The sequence below is a fragment of the Microcaecilia unicolor genome, chromosome 2 (genome assembly GCF_901765095.1).
Source record: "Microcaecilia unicolor chromosome 2, aMicUni1.1, whole genome shotgun sequence".
NCBI classification, from domain to species: Eukaryota; Metazoa; Chordata; class Amphibia; order Gymnophiona; family Siphonopidae; genus Microcaecilia; species Microcaecilia unicolor.
In genome coordinates, this window is record NC_044032.1 from 549,573,768 (window position 1) to 549,595,559 (window position 21,792).

Sequence of the window (21,792 nt, forward strand, 5' to 3'; positions counted from 1 at the left end):
AATTGGTGAAGCGCCTTGCATCTGCTCTGCTCTGCTGTAAAGAAAGCAAATCGCCTCATGGCGCCGGCCCTTCAATCACTGTGTCCCGTCCTCGCGGAAATAGGAAGTTACATCAGAGGGCTGGACACAGTGATTGAAGGGCCAACGCCACGAGGCGATTTGCTTTCTTTACAGCAGCGCAGAGCACAGCAGACACCAGGCGCTTCTCCGATTTTTTTTTTAAGGCTGGGTGCCAGGTGGGAGGAGAAGAGGGTTGTCTGGCCGTCGATGGAGCTGGTAGGCAGGTGGGGACTGGGTCAGGGAGGGGGGCTTAGATGGCAGAAGCAGCAAAGCAGCCCCCCCCCCCACCTGCTGACACCCAGGGCGGGGTGGATGTTGGCTGGGCAGGCCTGGAGGGAAAGTGGCTGGGCCTGGGCCCGTCCAGGCCTGCCTATAGCTACGCCCCTGGCCTAGGGTAGACCAAACAGGTCGTACGCACTACCTCAGCCACAAAGCCCTGCACACACACAACAACCAACTAGCTTCACTAGAAAATGGAAGACAGAGCATTCAGGCGGGCCTCACGGTCTATCGGGAACCCACTCGCATAGAGTCGAAGCGTGCAGGCCTCACGGCTGAACAGGAACCGAGTCATACATTGATTTTGCCGCACGTCCATTTTCGGCAAAAAAAAGGCCTTTTTTAAGGGTGCACTGAAAAATGATTTTGTGCATGTCCAAAACCTGTGCCTACACTACCACAGGCCATTTTTCAGCGCACTTTTGTAAAAGGACCCCTAAATGTGTTTGTATAATACTTTTATGTAGTGATTGGCGGTATATCAAGCAATAACAAATAATATTTATCTACACATCTAAAATGGAAAAACATGCACATGGCACGAGGGCATGGTCTGGGCAGGATTAGGGCAAGCCAAATAAATTAACATAGGGGTAAATATATTGCCAGTGGTGGTCAGCATTTTTTGGCTGCCACTAGCATTACCCCTGAATAGTCAACGCCGGGCCATATTCAGACACCAGAATTGAATATTTGGGTTTAGGTGGCTGGATAAAACTTATCTGGTTAAAGGAAATATTCAGCACTTAACTGGAAAACCCAACCAATTAAAGATAGTACTGTATTTTATCTGCACTTGACCAGATAAATCCAACCAAATAAAGACAGGACTTTATCGGCTCTTAACCGGATAAATGCCAATTCCACCACCAGGACACTCACAAACTAAACAGTTTTGTCTTAGGCGCTATCAGGGCATATTCAGTGGAACAACCCAGTTAAGTGCTGCTGAAGATGTCCAATTAGACCCAGACATGTGATTTAAATGAGAAAACAACAGGGCAAACAATCTACAAGATCCAAGATGGTAATGAAAACTGAGCATATCAAATGGATGGTAAAATAAAAATGATTAAAAACATGGAAACAAACAATGCCCAAAGTGCACATTGGGCATTGTTCGTTTGCATATTTTAATACATTTTATTTTACCATCCAAGTGATTTAAATGGACATGAGACTATGCAAAAAATACAGTACCAATAAAATGTACCCAGAAAGCTCTGAGCACAAATGCTCGATATTGTTGCTATCACAGAGATATGGTTCAATGATTGCCATGAATGGGACACAACCATACCAGACTATAATCATTCTAGGAAGAATAGGAATAGTTGAAATGATGGAGGAATGGCACTGTATGTGAAAAATAACATGAAGTGGCTGAAATGCAGGGGACTTGGGGAAAGGAGGAGGCAATGTGGATCATCTTGAAAAGAGAAGCTGGAACCTCTATAACAACAGGTATCATCTACAGGCCTCCAATACCAAAGAGAAGTTGTACAAAGATCTGGTTGTAGATATCCAAAAGTTGGGACTGAAAGGAGAGGTGCTGTTGTTTGGAGATTTCAACCTGCTGGATGCGGATTGGAATATCCCAAATGCAGAATCAGAAAGAAGTAAAGAGATCATGGATGCCTTTCAAAGCACTCTACTCAGATAAATGGTGACAGAACCCATGAAGGAAAGGGCACTGCTGGATCTACTGCTCACGAATAAGAGAAATGGAAAGACAGTGGTCCAAGCTGAAAGGAGCTATAAAAATCACAATGGAACTCTATGTAAGGACAGTTAATAAAAGTAAGAGGAAAAGGAAACTGATATGATTCTCCAACCAGGTGGCTAAAAAAATAAAAGGCAAAAATGATGGCATTCAAGGAATGCAAAAAGAACTCTAGAGAAAACAGAAAAGAATACTTGGCCTACCTCATCCCTCTACTGCTATTGCACTGCCACCAAGTCTGCCCGGGCCTGTGGCCAGCATGAGGCACTTGACACTTACATGGGGGACAGACTTGCTGTCATTAAGAAGACGATTCATACCTGGAGAGCAGGCACACAACACCAGTTGAAAAATGCTGGCCTAGCAGGATCCTATGGGCAGAAGCAAAGTCCACTCTCTCCTGCCCATTGGCTGCCTTCTCAAAATGGCTGTCATGACCCCTCGTGACAGTCTCAGGCTTACAGGTTTTGGAGAGAAAGACAAAGTTGGGGAGCCTGGTCTCCAGTTTATTGGCTTTGAGGGGGAGGAAGGAGGGGGCTTGTGATCAGGGGGAGGAAGGGGAATCACCATCAAAGGTGAGTGTACTTGTTTGTTCTTATGTGGGTCCCTGCTGATATTTAGCCAGGGCATACATAAGTATTTTATGCTGGTCCTGGTTGAATATTGGCTGGGAGCTATATCTGCTCCGGTGGCTTCTATATCACCAATTAGCCCTGGATATTCAATGCCAGTGCCCCATGGCCCAACATTGAATATCTGGGGATAATTCTGCTGACCGCTGCAGGATGAATATTACCGTAACCGGATATTTTTTTCAAGCTAGCTTTTGAAGACTAAGGTTTGGGGCCTAGTGGCCGAAGATGATTCCACTTGCAAACACCTCTGATTTCATTCTACTTTCTTTGCCTCTAGGCATTGTATGTATTTGTACTTATCGTTCCTTAAAATATTCTTGTTCAGAGATGCATTTGGATTTGTAATTTTCTGTTTCTCTCTTTAATAACGATCACTGTTATGGCAAACTGCCATGAAGGCATAGCCCCAGGTGGTATATCAAATGAGAACAAACTTGAAACTATTTCTTATTCTTTATATTGTATTGTATGAACGGTTTATCCTGCATGCCAGAAAGAGTGCTATATCAAGTACCAAATAAACTCACCTCTTCTTTTCTCCCCCAAGTATCCAGTATCATCACTTTCCTACTCCCAGTTCTCTTCTCTCCCAAGTGTCCAACATCACTCCTCTTTCCTAACCTTCCCCCCCCCCCCCCCAATCAGGTATCCAGCATTGTCCCTTCCGTTTTGTACTCTGCCGCCCAGGTATCCAGAATTTCCGTGTTTTCATTTTTACCCCATCATTAAAGCACAGTGTGAGCAGCTGGTGTGGGGCCTTGAACAGATGTACACACTCAAGGCCTGTTCTGAGGGGGTTGGACCGGCTGGCCTTGAACATGCATACCTGCTCAAGACCCTGCATTAACAGCTCTTGCTGTGATTTAGTGCTGCTAACTGCTTCATCAGTGCTGGAGCCACCCCCAGAATTCTGCAGCAATGGGCAGACACTTCACTACCTAGGAGTAGGGCTTTGCTCTGAGGAGAAGCAACAACAGAAATTGCTCAAGAGAGAGAGACACCAGAGGATCAGAAAAGGAGCCTGCAAGCTGAAAGAAGCAGCCATCTCCATGAGACCAAGAGAAATGATAGTCGTAACAGAGCAAATGGAAATTGTGGTGAGAACACGGTAACCAGGAAAGTCTGACAGCAAAGAGATAGCCCCTGATGGAACTGTAATTCTTCTTTCTACTAGAGCTGTAAGTAAAAGACAGTCTCTAGTGTTGGAAAACGTTATTTCTTTTATTTCCAGCTTAATAAGAAAATATTGGGCTGTGCAAACATTTTGAGTAGGCATACTAGGCTAGATTCAGTAAATGACACTTAAAAAATCAGCGCTGAAAAAAACCCTGTTTAAGCGGTATTCTATAAGCCGCGCCTAATATTCGATAAGGTTTATGGAATAGTGCTTAAGCATTATGGTCATGTGTAAATTTAAGTGCGATCATTTGCACCAATGAAAACATGGAGCAAATGCCCGCACCTACATTTACATTTACATGCGGAGCACCCTAATTCTGTAATTACACATGTAACTCAAAACCACTCCCCTGTTCCACCCCAAAATGCCCATGACCGTCCCCTTTCCATGCCCCCTTTTTGGGCTGCTCATAAATTTTAGACGCAAATCATATTCCGAACTTTACGCACATAACACCCAATTAAATCTAATTAGTGCCAATAATTTCTTGTTAGAAAGCCAATTATTGTTACGATTCTGCCCATGTTTCAGGCTCTCAGTTATCTCACTGCCTGGTGGCCGGACCTGGTGGCTGCATTGAACTGGCTGGTTGTTGTCACCCGTTCCAGATTTCAGCCCGGTCTGGATCTTCCAGACTGCCAGATTTGCTCCCATAGTTGCCTGGTGATTGCTGCTGCTGGGCTTATTAGCTATTCTGAGATCTTTCTGCTTTGCCTTTGCATCGCCTAAGACCCTGAGGTTTGTTGGGGTGCTGTTTGCACTTCTGCTCAGTCTGGTTTCTGGTTCTGATTCTTGTCTGTTTTAGTTAGTCTGTGGGTAGTTAGATTAGGTTATTGTTTGTTTGCTAGTCTTGTCTCTGGGTTTTAGTTTTGTGTTTAGTCATTGTCTGTTTGTGTCCTGGTGGCTGCTCTGCAGCTTTTAGTTCTGTGTCTTGTTGTTCAATGTTTTGTTCCCTGTTTTAGTGGCTGCTTGCAGCTTCCTGTTCTGTCCTTTAGCTTATCCTTTCCCTGCCCTGCTGTCCCTGTATATTCCTTTCCCCTCTGACCCTCAGTCCCCGTTCAGCCTAGTTGGTATCCAGTCCTGCCTTGCCCAGTAAGTCCTGCCGGCCACTTGCAGCCAGGGGCTCAACTCTTGGTGAAAAGGTGGCCATGTGCAGGTGAAGTCTCACTGTTTGTCCGAGTTCTGCCTTGCCTCTGGTGTGGGGTGGTTTTGCCTGCCACTGCCGCTCCTCAGCAGTGGCTCAAGGGCTCACAAACCCAGTTCCTGCTTGGGAAACGTGACATTATTGGTACTAATTGGCTCATGATTCAATTAAATTGCATGTGCAAATCAGAACCCCACCTAAATTTGCACACACAATTTTTAGTGACCTTTATAGAATCAGGGGGACTATATATGAGGGCCTAGAGAGGTTTTCTAGCAGTATTATGAATATTGAGGGACACGAGGGCATTTTAGCCACAATGTGGGAGTAGACTTTTTCACTGTGGGAGACAAATTTGGGCTCATTTTCAAAGTACTTGGGGTTTTTATTCCTATGGGCCCTACTACAGATAACTCAAGCTAAGCTTTAGTAAAAATCCCCCCCCCCCCTAATTTACAATGTTCCAATGAATTAATGCCCATTAAGTTGACTATTGTGCACTGAAAAGCAATAACACATAATAAAATGTTTTCATTAAAACAAACATGTGAAATGAGCTTAAAAAATACTCCAAACTTGGGGTGGGGTGGAGGGGTGGATAGAAGCCAGATGAACCAAAAAAGAAACAAAAATGTTTGGTTTCTGCACAGCCCTTCTCTTCAAGGCTCCTATCAGTGAGAGCTCCAGAACACCAACTCAATTAACACGTGGAGCATGAAAAATTCTATAGAAGTGCTCTTTGGCCCAGGACACACATCAAACAGGATATATATGTGCCTGCATTCGGTGTCTTTCTTTCCATTTCTTTCTTTCCATCATTGAGATAGCCGAGAAGGCTTTTATTTGAAAAGAACAAACGGAAAAGAAAATGTGTTCTGGGCTGGTGTTGGTAATTGAAACCTACTTCCCTCTCCCCCTGCTTTTCCCTTCCCCTCCCCTTTCTCCATTTATTCTCTTCTCCCCTTTTCAACCCCTTCTTTCTTTTCTCCTCCTTCATAATGTCTTTAATGGTAATGATATTTATATTAATAATGGCTTCTATTATGTTTTATTGGCCATTTTTTAAATATGCATTTTCCCCTGGATTCTATATATGGCACCCAAATATTGGCACACACATCATAATTGAGTAACGAGCTGTTAACTAGCAATAATTGGGCTCCAATTAGGATCTGTGTGTTTATCTTGTTAAGCGCTATAAAGATCCATTCAAATATTTTTTGCATGCAACTCCAAAGGGGGCGTGGCCATGGGAGGGGAACAGACAGGTCAGGGGCATCCACTAAAGATGTGCGCAGTATTATAGAATTTGGGGGAATTATGTCTAACTTGCATGTCAGGATTTACACCAGGATTCAGTTGGTGTAAATCCTCAAGACCAGAGTCTGACGCGGAAATCGGCTCTAAGTGATATCTATAAATGGCACACAACTCAGAGCGCTGTTTATAGATCAGTGCTGCATGCAGATTTTTTTGGTGCCTACATTTGGATGCCATTTGCCGAATATAGTCCTTTTTGTACAGTTAAAGAAACTTTTAAATCTTAATTAGTGTATTTGTCCCTTTTTGAACTGAATTGTGCTTTACTATAATAAATAAAAAATTCCAACCCCAGATATACTGCTCACTCTTTAGAAAATCTAATAACTACAAAAGCAGTGATTATTATGTAAATGAGGGAAAGGTCTCAACTACTACAGCTATATTCACACATCAGTGTTAATTTTATAGCATGTAGAAAAAGTCATCACCGACTGAAAAACCCTCAAATATTTATTATTTATCCCTATACTTTTTATTGAAAAATTAAAAAAATATATATATATCCTCTAAATTGAATGACTGTGATGTCTAAGTGAAACTAAAAAATAACTTGTTCACTTATTAGAAAAAGTAAAGCCGTTCACTTATCTTGTCATATTCTTTTTTCTTTTTTCTCAATACTGCGCCTGTTCCATCTCAGTACTGTGCCGGTTCCTACGGTCCCGTTTCGAATATCTTCATCAGGGAACCCGCTCACACCAAGGTTTCAACGCCAGGCATGCTTTACGTCATTGTTATCAACGGCTGAGGGGAGACATGATAGAGGTATATAAAATAATGAGTGGAGTGGAACAGGTGGATGTGAAGCTTCTGTTCACGCTTTCCAAAAATACTAGGACTAGGGGGCATGCGATTAAACTACAGCGTAGTAAATTTAAAACAAATCGGAGAAACGTTTTCTTCACCCAACGTGTAATTAAACTCTGGAATTCATTGCCGGAAAATGTGGTGAAGGCAGTTAACTTAGCAGAGTTTAAAAAGGGGTTGGACGGTTTCCTAAAGGACAAGTCCATAAACCGCTACTAAACGGACTTGGAAAAATCCAAAATCCCAGGAATAACATGTATAGAATGTTTATACGTTTGGGAAGCTTGCCAGGTGCCCTTGGCCTGGATTGGCCGCTGTCGTGGACAGGATGCTGGGCTCGATGGACCCTTGGTCTTTTCCCAGTATGGCATTACTTATGTACTTATGTACTACCGTCCGCCTGACCAGGATGAACAGACAGATGCAGAAATGTTAAAGAAATTAGGGACACAAACAAACTGGGCAACAGAATAATAATGGGTGATTTCAATTACCCCAATATTGACTGGGTAAATGTAACATCGGGACAAGCTAGGGAGGTAAAATTCCTTAATGAAATCAAGGACAGCTTTATGGAGCAGCTGGTACAGAAGCCAACGAGAGAAGGAAAAATTCTAGACCTAGTCCTTGGTGGAGTGCATGATCTGGTGCAGGAGGTAATGGTGCTGGGGCCGCTTGATAACAGTGATCATAATATGATCGGATTTGATATTAGGTTTAAAGTAAGTATACATAAGAAATCAAATATGTTAGCGTTTAACTTTAAAAAAGGAGACTATGATAAAATGAGAAGAACGGTGAAAAGAAAACTTAGAGGAGCAACTGCGAGGGTCAAAACTTTACATCAGGCGTGGATGCCAAAGCCTGATGCCTGGAAGCCCAGGCCAAATATATTCCGCGTATTAAAAAAGGAGGACGGAAGACCAAACGACAGTCGGCGTGGTTAAAAAGTGAGGTGAAGGAAGCTATTAGAGCTAAAAGAAAATCCTTCCCAAATGGAAGAAGGAACCGACTGAAAATAATAAGAAACAACATAAGGAGTGTCAAGTCAAATGCAAAGCGCTGATAAGGAAAGCTAAGAGGGACTTTGAAAAAAAGATTGCGTTGGAGGCAAAACACATAGTAAAATGTTTTTTAGGTATATTAAAAGCAGGAATCCGGCAAAAGAATCGGTTGGACCACTACATGACCGAGGAGTAAAAGGGGCGATCAGGGAAGACAAAGCCGTAGCGGAGAGATTAAATGAATTCTTTGCTTCGGTCTTCACCGAGGAAGATTTGGGTGGGATACCAGTGCTGGAAATGGTATTCGAAGCTGACGAGTCGGAGAAACTTAATGAATTCTCTGTAAACCTGGAGGATGTAATGGGGCAGTTCTACAAACTGAAGAGTAGCAAATCTCCTGGACCGGATGGTATTCATCTCAGAGTACTGATAGAACTGAAAAATTAGCTTGCGGAGCTATTGTTAGAAATATGTAATTTATCCTTAAAATCGAGAGTGGTACCGGAAGATTGGCGGGTGGCCAATGTAACGCCGATTTTTAAAAAAGGTTCCAGAGGAGATCCGGGAAATTATAGACCGGTGAGTCTGACGTTGGTGCCGGGCAAAATGGTAGAGACTATTATTAAGAACAAAATTACAAAGCATATTCAAAAGAATGGATTAATGAGACAAAGTCAACATGGATTTAGTGAAGGGAAATCTTGCCTCACCAATCTACTACATATCTTTGAAGGGGTGAACAAACATATGGATAAAGGTGAGCCAGTTGATATTGTATATCTGGATTTTCAGAAGGCGTTTGACAAAGTACCTCATGAAAGACTTCAGAGGAAATTGGAGAGTAATGGGATAGGAGGTAGTATTCTATTGTGGATTAAAAACTGGTTAAAAGATAGAAAACAGAGAATAGGGTTAAATGGTCAGTATTCTCAACGGAGAAGGGTAGTTAGTGGGGTTCCCCAGGGGTCTGTGCTCGGACCACTGCTTTTTAACATATTTATAAATGAGCTAGAGATGGGAGTAACTAGTGAGGCAATTAAATTTGCTGATGACACAGTTATTCAAAGTCGTTAAATCGCGGGAGGATTGTGAAAAATTACAAGAGGACCTTACGAGACTGGGCGACTGGGCGTCTAAATGGCAGATGATGTTTAATGTGAGCAAGTGCAAAGTGATGCATGTGGGAAAGAGGAACCCGAATTATAGCTACGACATGCAAGGTTCCACGTTAGGAGTCACGGACCAAGAAAGGGATCTAGGTGTTGTTGTTGATGATACGTTGAAACCTTCTGCTCAGTGTGCTGCTGCGGCTAAGAAAGCAAATAGAATGTTAGGTATTATTAGGAAAGGAATGGAAAACAAAAATGAGGGCATTATAATGCCTTTGTATCGCTCCATGGTGCGACCGCACCTTGAATATTGTGTTCAATTTTGGTTGCCGCATCTCAAAAAAGATATAGTGGAATTAGAAAAGGTGCAGAGAAGGGCAACGAAAATGATAAAGGGGATGGGACGACTTCCCTATGAGGAAAGGCTAAAGCAGCTAGGGCTCTTCAGCTTGGAGAAAAGGCAGCTGAGGGGAGATATGATAGAGGTCTATAAAATAATGAGTGCCGTTGAACGGGTAGATGTGAAGTGTCTGTTCACGCTTTCCAAAAATACTAGGACTAGGGGGCATGCGATGAAGCTACAATGTAGTAAATTTAGAACGAATCGGAGAAAAAGTTTCTTCACTCAACGTGTAATTAAACTCTGGAATTCGTTGCCAGAGAATATGGTAAAGGCGATTAGCTTAGCGGAGTTTGGACGACTTCCTAAAGGAAAAGTCCATAGACCGTTATTAAATGGACTGGGGAAAATCCACTATTTCTGGGATAAGCAGTATAAAATGTTTTGTACATTTTTGGGATCTTGCCAGGTATTTGTGACCTGGATCGGCCACTGCTGGGCTCGATGGACCTTTGGTCTTTCCCAGTATGGCAATACTTATTTACTACAAATCAAACAATAGGGTATGGAAAAATTTGCTTGCAATAAATAATTACACTATACTACATTTTCGTCTCAACAGAATGATACAGAAAATCAGTATATTATTGGAGTATAATCTGGAGGAAAAAAGAGCCTCACAGAGCTCCTAGACAATATATCAGTCTATTGGAGCTAAAACGGATCTTAGTCTGATCCTCTGTTCATCATTGGCTCTAAAAAAACCCTCCAAGAAAGCATATTAATCATTGCTCACTGACAGATTTAAGAAGATGGCTGTAGTGACAAATTTAATAGTTCCATAAAATTGTTGCTTCACAATATATTGGAACTTAGTGCAAAATAAGCACTTATCTTTGACGCTAGAAGACTTCAGACACACTTCTTCAGACGCTCCAAGCCAACGTGGCCAGCGTTTCGTAAAAAAACTGCTTCAGGGCTTAGGTAGCGCTAGTCTTATGAAAACCGCTTCAGCGATAGTCTCCTGCACTCTGCAAGGATCAGACTAAGATCCGTTTTAGCTCCAATAGACTGATATATTGTCTAGGAGCTCTGTGAGGCTCTTTTTTCCTCCAGATTATACTCCAATAATAAACTGATTTTTTATATCATTCTGTTGAGAGGAAAATGTAGTATAGTGTTAATACTTATTTACTTACTTATTACATTTGTACCCCGCGCTTTCTCACACATGGCAGGCTCAATGCGGCTTACAAATTAGTAACAATAATAAAAAAAGAATTACAAAGTCGTAAAAAGAATATACAGTGTAATTTTATAAGATGCATTTTGCACTTATATGCCACTATACAAATGTTACAAATAAATTATTCTCTTCCTATGAAAAAAATAACATTCTTTGGCCTTATAGCGGCACAGAAATTATTGGGTTTGTGATAGATGCTGTGCTTTAACCCTGAAGATGAGGCTGATAATAGCCCATAGTTTACTATTGTATTGTTGCTACTTCCAGGCCTTTACTAGGTTCCAAGAATAATCAATATGATCCTTAAGAGAAAGAACATTTTGGTAATAAGATTTAAAATGGGATGCAGAAGCACACTACGAAACCAAAATCACTCATATAATTTGTACGTATAAAGCAGTCAACTTGAGGACGGTGCTTCTGGATATCCCTATCGGAGAACACTGAAAACCAAAGAGGTCTTAGAGCACTTCACCACTCCCATCCAATCCCTGGCTCAGCGCAGACATCACTTGTAGAGGGCAGAACGGAAGAGGAAATACAGTGGGAGGCGGGGTGTTCGCTTATCCGGACTCGATAGGCTACGCGCCTGGCTGATGCTGCCGGGAGGCAGAGGCAGACTAGTACTAGGCACTAAGCAGCTGGTGGTGGAGGTGCTCTGGTTGCTTCTGGCTCAGACAGAGGTACCCGTTGCTGGCGCCCTGGTTTTGGAGGTAGGTGGTCTGTAGCGTATGTTCCTGGTCAGGCTTTGCAATTACAGCCGCTGAAGTTAGTTTGTAGTCGAGGTGAGGTCGTGGTATCCCCCCGGTCCCGGATGGCGGCCACACGTAGGAGGAAGGGGCGAGATATCCCCTCCTGACTGAGCCGCGTGGGGGTCCAGTACGGAGTAATGGTCAGGTTGTTTTTTGCTTTTGTTTGTGACTCTAGGATGCGTCTGATTTCCTTTAACTTTAGTTGAGTAATAGTGAGGTGTGCTATTTGAATCTTGTGCGCTAGCTTAAACCAGCTTGTTTTGTAGTTTCTTTGTGAGGTTTTTTTTTGCCAGGACTGATCGAGTCTATTAAGGACAATCTGTAACAAGGTAGCTAGCGCTCTCTCTCACGCTCTCTCTCTCTCTCTCCCCCCCCCCCCCCCCCCCCAAGCTGCGATTCATGGGCTAGGAAGATCAGAAGATTTGGTACAGTTTTATTTGGTGCCCTGCTGTATTATGGTTTATGTGCTGAAAAAAATCCACCTGTTTATTTTCATCAGTTGTACTTAAATAGACGGCCCGAAGCGTGTTACTTTATTTTTACTCCCCTCCCCCTATATTTACAAAGCAATGGCAACGTGCGGCTTTGTAAACAGGAGGATTAAAAAGTAAATAACAGTAATTTCATCCACTTTCCCAATGCATCCTCATTTATAAAACGATATTGTATTTTTAGGTAATTTTACTTAAATACAATTAATTTATTCTATCTTATTATTGAATTGTATTTCCTTTCTTTTTCTGTTTAGTAGGTAATCTGCTTTGTAAATTTATATTGAAGGGTGGTATATCAAGTAATGAACTTTTAGGGGCCCTTTTACAAGGCATGTAAAAATTAGCTGGCACTGCAATTAGCACATGGGTTTGCTGTGCGCTCTAGCCACTTCACCACTTTCTAGTGTGGCTGAAAAATGGCCACCTGCTAATTTCCCATTAGCGCGTGGCCATTACCACCGGGGCCTCTTCCTGGTACCCGATTCGTGTAGGCATGCCTACTCTCCACCCCCAGACATGCCTACTGCAGCTATAAAAAAAATTGTTCCTGTGGGAGGAGCATAGACTGTCGCCCAAACTACTGCGGGATGCCGCAGTGAGGCATATTTTCAAAGCACTTTGGGAGGCTAAGTTCCATAGGTTTCTATGGAACTTTGGGAGGCTAAGTGCTTTGAAAATGAGCCTCAGTGTGTCCCACGGTAGTGCTCTTTTACCGCATGATAGGCTTGTGTAGGTAAAAGAACCCATTAATATTAATAGTGTTTGGCATTTATTTTTGTCTATTTAAAGTATTAATTTCCTGCCAAATTTCATGGCAAGTTATACTTAAATATTTACAAGTAGTCAGGGCTGAACTTGCCACTAGACAGACTAGGTGTTCACGTAGGATGGCATCAGCTGGAGGGTATGGACAGTGGGACAAGAGTGTTGCATCTCATTTCCCTTCGTTTACTACTACTACTATTAACCATTTCTATAGCGCTACTAGACGTATGCAGCACTGTACACATTATATGCAGGTACTTTCTATGTCCCTAGAGGGCTCATAATCTAAGCATTTGTACCTAGAGCAAGGATTAAGTGATTTGCCCAAGGTCACAAGGAGCTGCAGTGGGAATCGAACCCAGTTCTTCAGGATCAAAGTCTGCTGCACTAACCGCTGGGGTACTCCTCTACTCCTCTTTTCTGTTGTTACCTTGCTGCTGCTGCAGTTCTTCCTTTTCTGGATCCAAAGAAGAAACTGAATTTAGTGTTGAGCACAGACCTTGGCGTCAGGGCTCTGCACCATGTGCTGTTCTTCTGCCTCTATCCCCACTCTCTGGGCACTTTCCTGTTTGGTGCCAAAAGGCAGGAGGAAGGGATAAAGGAGAAATGGCATGTTGAATGGGTGAGAGCAAGTTGAAAGGGAGATGATAGACTGTTGTTTGGGGGGGGGGGGGGGGTACATAGCTAAAGGTTCACCTAAGGCATTGGATACCATTGGACCAACAAAATTGTCAGTGAGGTGATACAAAGAAAATACAAGAATGGACATATCCATGTGAACATTTTCCCACAGTTTACCTGTATAACTAAGCAACAGAGCACCCAAGCTTCCATCCTTCACATGTAGAACCCTAAGCTGTGCATGCACTAAAAGTTATTTGCTACTTCAAAAAATAGTACAGACTTGCCTGAAGAGTTGAGTTTTTAGGTACATTTTGCATCCCCCTTAGCTGATTAGAAAAGGCATTACACAGTTATGATATATGGAACAAAAAATGCTCATTCTCTACAAGTGGGTTTTATTCTGACTCATAAATAATGATGGCAGTGCATAAATATTTTGTGAACCTGCACCAAAGAGGATGGTAGGCTGCGCACCCTGGCAGGAGGGCGATTAAACTCTGCAGTTAGGTTGTGTGCTCGAGAGACTGTTTTTCCAAGAGTATAACAATGGTATGTACTTTCTAGAAGGCAGCAAAGATAGAGCAAGGCAGAAAAAATAGGAAATGGGTTTTTAAAATGTTATTTATTTATCACATTTACATTATTATTCAAGCATAGATCTTGAAAATAGAAAAAGATGATTTTAAGTCAGAAAAACAGTTAACAAGGAAATACAATACTATATTATTAAACAAAATATTGATCTATTACTCATCTCTAGTCCAATATCTGGAGGCATTATACAATACTAGAGGAAATTAGAAATCTAAGATAACTTAAGCTTCTAAACTTACAAAAAACGAAAAAGGCGGCTGAGAAGGGCACCCAGGAATAATTACTTTTTACGGAGTTGAAGTTGTTGTTATCCTTGAAATTGGTCTAGGTGACTCCGCCAGTTTAGCTTCCAAGAAAGAGTCCTTAATTATTTGATTAAAAGAAAACATATTTAACTGAATTAAATTTTAGATCACATTTACAAGGAAAATTCAACCAAAATAAGGTACCTATTTGGAGAGCTTTGGGGAGAAGTTTAAGGAATTCTTGTCTTTTCTTTTGTGTGATTTTTGAGACATCTAGGTAAATTCTTATTTTGCAATCCAGGAAATGTTGTTCTGTATGAAGAAAATACTGTTTAAGTACCCAGTCTCTATCAGGTTGTAAAATAAGTCACTTTAAGTGTAGCAGTTGTCAAACCCTTTTTATCATCTTGAAGTATTTGAGTTAAGTTCATATCTAAGGTTTCTACAGGTTGCTCTGTTCTCTCTTCTGTTTGTTGATCTGTCTTACGAAAGGGTTGTATATAGTATATTTTTGAAACTGGAGGGTATGATTCCTCAGGAATTTTCAGTACCTCACTTAGATATTTTTTGAATGTTATCAAGGGTGAAATTGAAATTTGCTTAGGAAAATTTGTTAATCTAAGAGTGTTGAAGCGTTATTAGTTTTCCAGAATTTCAATTTTATTATGAAGGTAAAGGTTTTCTTTTGTAAGGTTAACTTGAATCTGTTGACTATCTTGTATCCTATTAGTGTTTGCTTCAATTTCTTTACCCATTGTTACCATTTTTTTTCCCAAAGCAGTCCCCTTTTCCTTCTCAGAATTAAGTTGCTGATTAAGGAGTTTGAACTTGTGAGAAAAAGAGGTCTCTAAGCCCAACAATGCTTCCCATATGTTATCCAGAGTTATTATTTGAGGTTTACTGGGTAAATAAGACTTACTTAATATGTCCAAACCTAACGTGGAAGTTGTTGCTGGTTGTGCCACAAAGGATCCTAGATCTTCCCCAAAGATTTCCTTTTCTATATCTCCTGCCCTTTCCTCCACGGGGAAGGTCGGCGTTTCTGACCTCGGGTCGGTTCCCGTGCCAGGAGACCCCGTCGATTGTATCGCATCTGGTGTTTCCTGGACCGTCCTCGGGTCTAACACCGGCATGGGAGGAGGGATTCTCAATTCGGGGCTAAAAGATGTTTCGTCTTCAAGTCGGAGAGATGGCAGTCCTCTCCCCAAACTCCCCGACAGCGAAGAAGCTCCCGCCATAGTTCCTGGTGAAAAGAAGCGATCCAGCATCCCTACAACAGGTAAAATAGGCGTTGCGGGGCTGGCGCTTTGTTTACCCCTCCTTTTGGGCATTATGTGAACAGGAAATAAAGAATCTCAGTCAGAGATATGCAGTAAGACGTGGAGCTACTTCTAGCACAGCTTACTCAGACGCCATCTTGTGCCTCCCAGGAAATGGGTTTTAATCTGGAAAGAACTTGAAAAAGAGGTGAGAAGTAAGCTGAAAATACCCTTTATTGCTACTGATAGAGGGTCCAGGTGCCTGCTGAAAAATTCATGTGGTAAGATGTAAAGGAGTTGGGTGGTGCTTTTTGTAATGTGCTGCACATACATTTAATCGTCTGCTAAGAAATTCATAGAAATAGGCCATCGCCTTTATAGTTGACAAATCCAAGAAATTCCATATTAAGCCTAGGCTTTAAACAGATTGCAGGTAAAATGTTTGTTTGAGGATGTGTATGGGCCTCTTGGAGAAAAAGGACACTTCAAGCAGTTTTTAGTTACATAATAGGTAAACAGCAAAGGTCTTACCAACTTGTTTGTTAAAATAGAGAATTATTTGAACTGGCGAATTAATGGGTTTGGCTCTGACTGCACAAGAGTGGCTAATTGATGCTACAACTGTAGTTTTGCTGATTATAATGCTATTATGTTATTTTTAAATAGCACCTTCCACTATGGTGTTCACCTTATAATTTAACACCCATTTATAGCACACACACAGAAGATGAATCAAGTAATATAGGAAGTAGGATGTGGCTGACAAGTGTTTTCTATTTATTCTGCTTTCTGAAAGGGAAGAAAGTTTATGAAGTTTGCAGGGGAAGGTGCCATTTTTTTTTTGGGGGGGGGGGGGGGGTGTTAAGGATTCTGGCCACACCAGATTTTCAGTACATGCCAAGGAGATTAAGAGGATTCCGATGGGTACTTCATTGGGATCCACATGTGGGGAAGCATTTGCATCCCAGAATGTAAACTTAGTACTGCATGGAACTTTCTTTTAAAATTGAACTTAAAACCTATATTGCTAGCAACTGGATTCTATAAATAATTGAACTCGTGGTTAATATATTTTTTAAGTATGTATTTGTATGCAGTTTATGCCTTTCATTTGAACGTTAAGGCAAGTTGTATACATTCAGGTTCAGTAGCTATCCCTCTCCTCTCAGGGCTCACAATCTAAGGGCCTTGTGTAATAAGTATTCTGAGTTACTTGCTGCTTCAGGGCCCAGTTTATCCATTCTGCTCATCCACACTATCCTTTTCTTTTCCTTAGCCTAGGTACTTGTCGCAAACTTTCTTAAGTTCAGATAGTCTTCATCTCCACCACTTCCACCAGGAGGCTGTTCCATGAATTCACCATCCTTTCCTTAGGTTACTCCTGAGTCTGTCCCCTTTCACCTTCATCTTATGGCCACTCATTCCAGAGCGTCCTTTCAATTGAAAATAACTCACCTCCTGTGCGGTTATACCACAAAGGTATTTAAATGTCTCTATCATATCTCCCCTCTCTCACCTTTCTTCCAAATTATACGTTTTGAGATCTTTAGATCTGTCCTCCTATGCTTTGACGAAGACCACTGACCATTTTAGTAACCACCCTCTGGAATGACTCCATCCTGTTTCTATCTTTTTCAAGATGTGGTCTCCAGATTTGTACACAGTGGACCCATTGGGCCACAAAGTATGCCTATTTTTGTGACTTGAATTCTTTGAAGCAAAGAATTTTTGACTTGCTACATTGTAGTGAATTGACAAAATGCCAGTGTAAAAGAATGAAAGATGCCTTGTTCTAGCTGCTAATTGTGAGAACACAGGTGTCTGAACTATCTCAGCGCTGAAGACCTTGAAACTGTTTTTGCAAGTAAAGTTTGGCGTAGTGAATAAGTTGTCGTCACCTGCATCTCTCTTATTGTTGATGAATGCACATGATTGGATTGTGATAAATGATTTCTGATTTATCCAGCTAGCAAAATTAAGCTCTGGTCCAGCCAATCGGAGAAACTGTTGCCAGAGTCCTTATATTTGCACGTAGACTGATAAAGTAAGCAAAGGTGGGGCGTGGCAGAGGGAAGGATCTGGCACCGGCTCAGGCAACCTGTTACTGCTACAGGTGCCGCTAAAGCAAGCAGAGTTGACAGACAGAAGAGGGGGAGGGAGATGAGAAAGCGGTTCTGGACTCGGGGATGTGTATGTGGGTAAGGTGGGGTTGAAGGAAGAAGGAGGTGCTGGACTCATGATAAAGGCTGAGGGAAAAAGGGGATCATGCTGGACTCGAGAGGGCTGGGAAAAAGAGTGGTGTTGGACTCACATGGGGAGGGGCTGAGGGGAAAAAGAGAAATTGGTGCAGGACTCGGTGGGGCATGGACAGGACTCGCTTGTCTTGTACAATACTATAGTTACGTGCATATTTGTGGCATTTAGGTTCAAGCTGGTGTAAAGGAAAGTAGGTGCTTAATTTATTTTATAGAGTAGGTGCCCTGTTATGGAATTGCCTTCTAAATGTAAACAAGAGAGAAGGCTATTGCAGGACTAAGACCAAAAGAGAGCCACAATGTGATAGTAAAGTTGGTAATTTGAATTGGCTAGAGCTGCTCATATGAGACAGTATTAATGCTTGTATGTTTCACAGTTGAACATCATAGGTTCTACATTTGGCAGCATCAACCACATTTGAAACTTTGCAAGATTGTCCACAGTAAATATGTGATATAAATATTATATGGATTCCTATGGATGATGCGAGGGTATTTGTAAGCAAATAGCTTGAAGTAATTGGTTTTAACTTGTATCTCTTTGCTTTTTACAAGATGGTTGTTAAATTGTGCTTGAACATAGGGGCAGTGTTTGCTGTGCAGGTGTTTCATAGTAGATTGTACTAAACAAGTGATTCCCAAAGTGGACGGTTCCACTGCCTGGGGGGGAGGGTGTTGTTGGACTAGTCTAGGGGGGCCTTGAAGGACAAGGTGGCGGCATGGGGACGCTGCACTGTCCTAGGGGGGCGCTGGAGGGAAAAGCACGATTATAGTGATTTTGTTTGCAAGGCAACTAATAAAATGCAAAAGGAGAGTCATTATTTTGTGGTGTTGAGCAATTCTTTAAGGAAAAGGAAATTCCATTTACTAATATACTCACAGTAGCAACTTATGGAGCACCATCAATGATAGGCCACTACTGTGGATGTATTGCTTATTTGAAAAATGTAATGCCAAATGTTTTTTTTTACCATTCATTGTGTGATTCATCGACAGCATCTGGTTGCAAAAAATCTGAGTGATTTGGCTGCATAAATCATTGCACTACGTTATTATTGCAGTTAAAATCAAAGCTCATTCTCTCAATGATCGATTTATTCCGAAAGCTGTATGGAGAAAATGCTCCTCCATACAGAAGTTTGATGACTCTGGAAAGGCAACTATGTGAGCCACTTTTATACCTTTTTTGACACTTGAATTTTTTGATGATGAGGATGCTTTGCTAAGAGACAAACTCAAAGAGATCAGGAGTGACATTGCTTATTTGTCAGATCTTTTTGCAAAGTTTAATGAAATGAATTTGCAGTTACAAGGGAATGACATCAATCTGATTAAGGCCGAGACTGTTACTACATTTATTTCAAAGCTAAGTCTGTTCAACCACAATATAGGACGTCCTAAGTTTTACTGGTTTCAGAACCTTGCTGGTCTAGAAGAGAAAGGAAGGATACAAAATGATGATCTTCAAGTCTGTTGTGACCATTTGGATATGCTGCATAAAGATTTGTATGGTCGATTTGATGACCTTCTTTCGATGGAAATTCCAGATTGAATTATCAATCCATTTTTAAGACTTGAGGAAGTTGGCGCAATAGTGTTGCAATTGGAAGAAGAACTAATTGAGTTACAAAATTTATTTGGAACAAAAACCAAAAACTTATCAACAGTTTTGGTTATAGAATGAAATTTCAGATCGCTATCCTGCACTATGGACAAATAGGATGTTGGAAATGTGATTGTTTTAGTGTGGTGGCCCAACTTCTGACCTAACAAAGAAATTGACTCCAAATAGTTGAACATGAGGATTTAAGGCTCCTACTCAGTAACTTTAAACCAGACATTGAGAAACTGGTATCGCTTTTCATCAAGCCCATTCATCTGATTAAACATGTTCAACAGATCAAGTAGGTACGCTATTTTATTAAAATTGTTTTTCTTTTTTTTAAAAATGTGAATTGCTTTTGTGTTGTAAATTAAATATCAATTCCATTATTATTATTATTAAACAATACTTTATGTTCTTAAATAAAAACATTGACATTTTGAATAATTTGTTTCCTCATTGGGTGAGGGGGGAGCACTGTAATAAATTTATGGAACCAAAGGGGTGGCGGGCTGAAAAGGTTTGGGAATCACTGTACTAAACGCTTCCGAAGAATGGCTTACTACACTGTTCCATTGCTTACACCTCCATTTTGGATCACTATTGTTCCATGTTATTAGCTATTATGCTACACTGTGTTTGTGACCGCTGAATTAGGTGGTTTGCCCACTGCAACACGGTCCCGTGTTGGGTCCCCCTGTATGGTGCTTGCTCAATAAAGACTCATTTTATTATTCAGTTTGGCTGGAAGTCATTTGGTCATCCCCTACTTTCTTCTTTGGTCCTTGGATTTATCATAGGGGTGGTTTTCCTGCTTCTGTTTTTGTTCTTGTTACACTGTTAACAAGTTATGTTGAACTAGCAGACTGGGGTAACCTGTATGGAGTGGGGCTAAAACCCTAATCATGGTGTTACAGTTGCATCAGATTTCCAAGCTGGCTGGATCAATTTGCAAGGTGAAAACCATAGTTAACACCAGCAGTAACAAGCAAGAGGAGTCTGGATATGTTTGTGCAGTGGTCTGTTTGGTTATATAGATGTAACAAAACTTAGAGGGAGGGAATGAGAGGGGCTTGATGTTGAATTAAGGCTTGTAAGTATCTGAGAGAGATGCCAGAGACAGTAATAACTTACAAGTGGAGTCTGGGGAGGCCAACACCTATGCTAAGTAAAATATAGAGACCAATAGTAGAAACGGGTTTTGAGCACTGCTCCCTATAAGCTGAGTGGGAGTCCTCCATCTGCATGCCAATGTGTGTGTGTGGGGTTGCTGTTTCACTATCACGTCTTCAGTAGTGAGGGACAGGCATGTTCTGCAGACACCAGGGAACCTGCTTTTCCCTAGAGATTGAAAACGCAACATTGAAACACCACCCCCTACTGGTGGCAGTGCAGTTAAAGGACACCTGCTCAACTTAAAGGGAACAGTGGCTATGAGGACTGAGTAAACCTAGAGACAGAGCAGGTGTGGAGCAGACTGGGTTGGTGGTGGATGGTGTCTTCCAGTCACTAAGGGCCTCATGACCTTGCTGGAAGTTTTGGCAAGTGGTCTTGCCAAACTTCCAGCAAGGTCATGAGTAAGTTGTCTTACTGGTTTTGGTGATTATTTGAATTGTTGCAAAGTTTGATGGTGAGATGAAGGCAGGGAGTTTTATCCTTATCCTCCCAGGAAGGTGAAGAACCAGAAGATGACAAAAATTGATGGGGGCTGTATTAAATGCCTTCTGTTGGTCCCCATCAGACAGTTTTTAGGAAATTAACATGTCATGGAACAGGAGGTGATGTACTACTGTGGACCACAAACTTGGTTAAAAGGAAGAAGAGAGTAGGACTAAATTTTTTTTTTTTTTGTTGTCGTTACATTTGTACCCCGTGCTTTCCCACTCATGGCAGGCTCAATGCGGCTTACATATTGTATACAGGTACTTATTTGTACCTATGGCAATGGAGGGTTAAGTGACTTGCCCAAAGTCACAAGGAGCTGCCTGTGCCTGAAGTGGGAATTGAACTCAGTTCCCCAGTACCAAAGTCCACCACCCTAACCACTAGGCCACTCCTCCACTAAGGTTAGTTTTCCCAATGGAAAGGGGTAAAAGTGGTGGAGTGCCACATATTTAACATATTTGGCAAAGGTGTACTTGTAAGTCTCCCAGTTAGTCACACCGCAGTGAGAGAATAAAGCAAAACATATAACTTGCACATACACAATGAATTATGGAGGTAATGGCAGACATCTTTTGTATACATAATTAGTCAGCAGAGCCCCATAACTAGGAGCGCATCCCCTGCTACCCCCCCCCCCCCAAAAAAAAAAAAAAGAAAAGAAATGAGCACTTTGATTTGGCACTCCT

General features: G+C 41.6%; 1 protein-coding gene across 1 annotated transcript in view; it reads left to right on the forward strand.

Annotated features, from left to right (window-relative positions):
• The first annotated feature begins 11,458 nt into the window (after window positions 1–11,458).
• Window positions 11,459–21,792, forward strand: part of ATP10D (ATPase phospholipid transporting 10D (putative)) — a 155,895-nt gene continuing 145,561 nt past the window's right edge. Inside the window, exon 1 of the mRNA XM_030191348.1 lies at window positions 11,459–11,563. The gene's annotated coding sequence lies outside the window, so the exon portion shown is untranslated. The remainder of the gene's footprint in view (window positions 11,564–21,792) is intronic.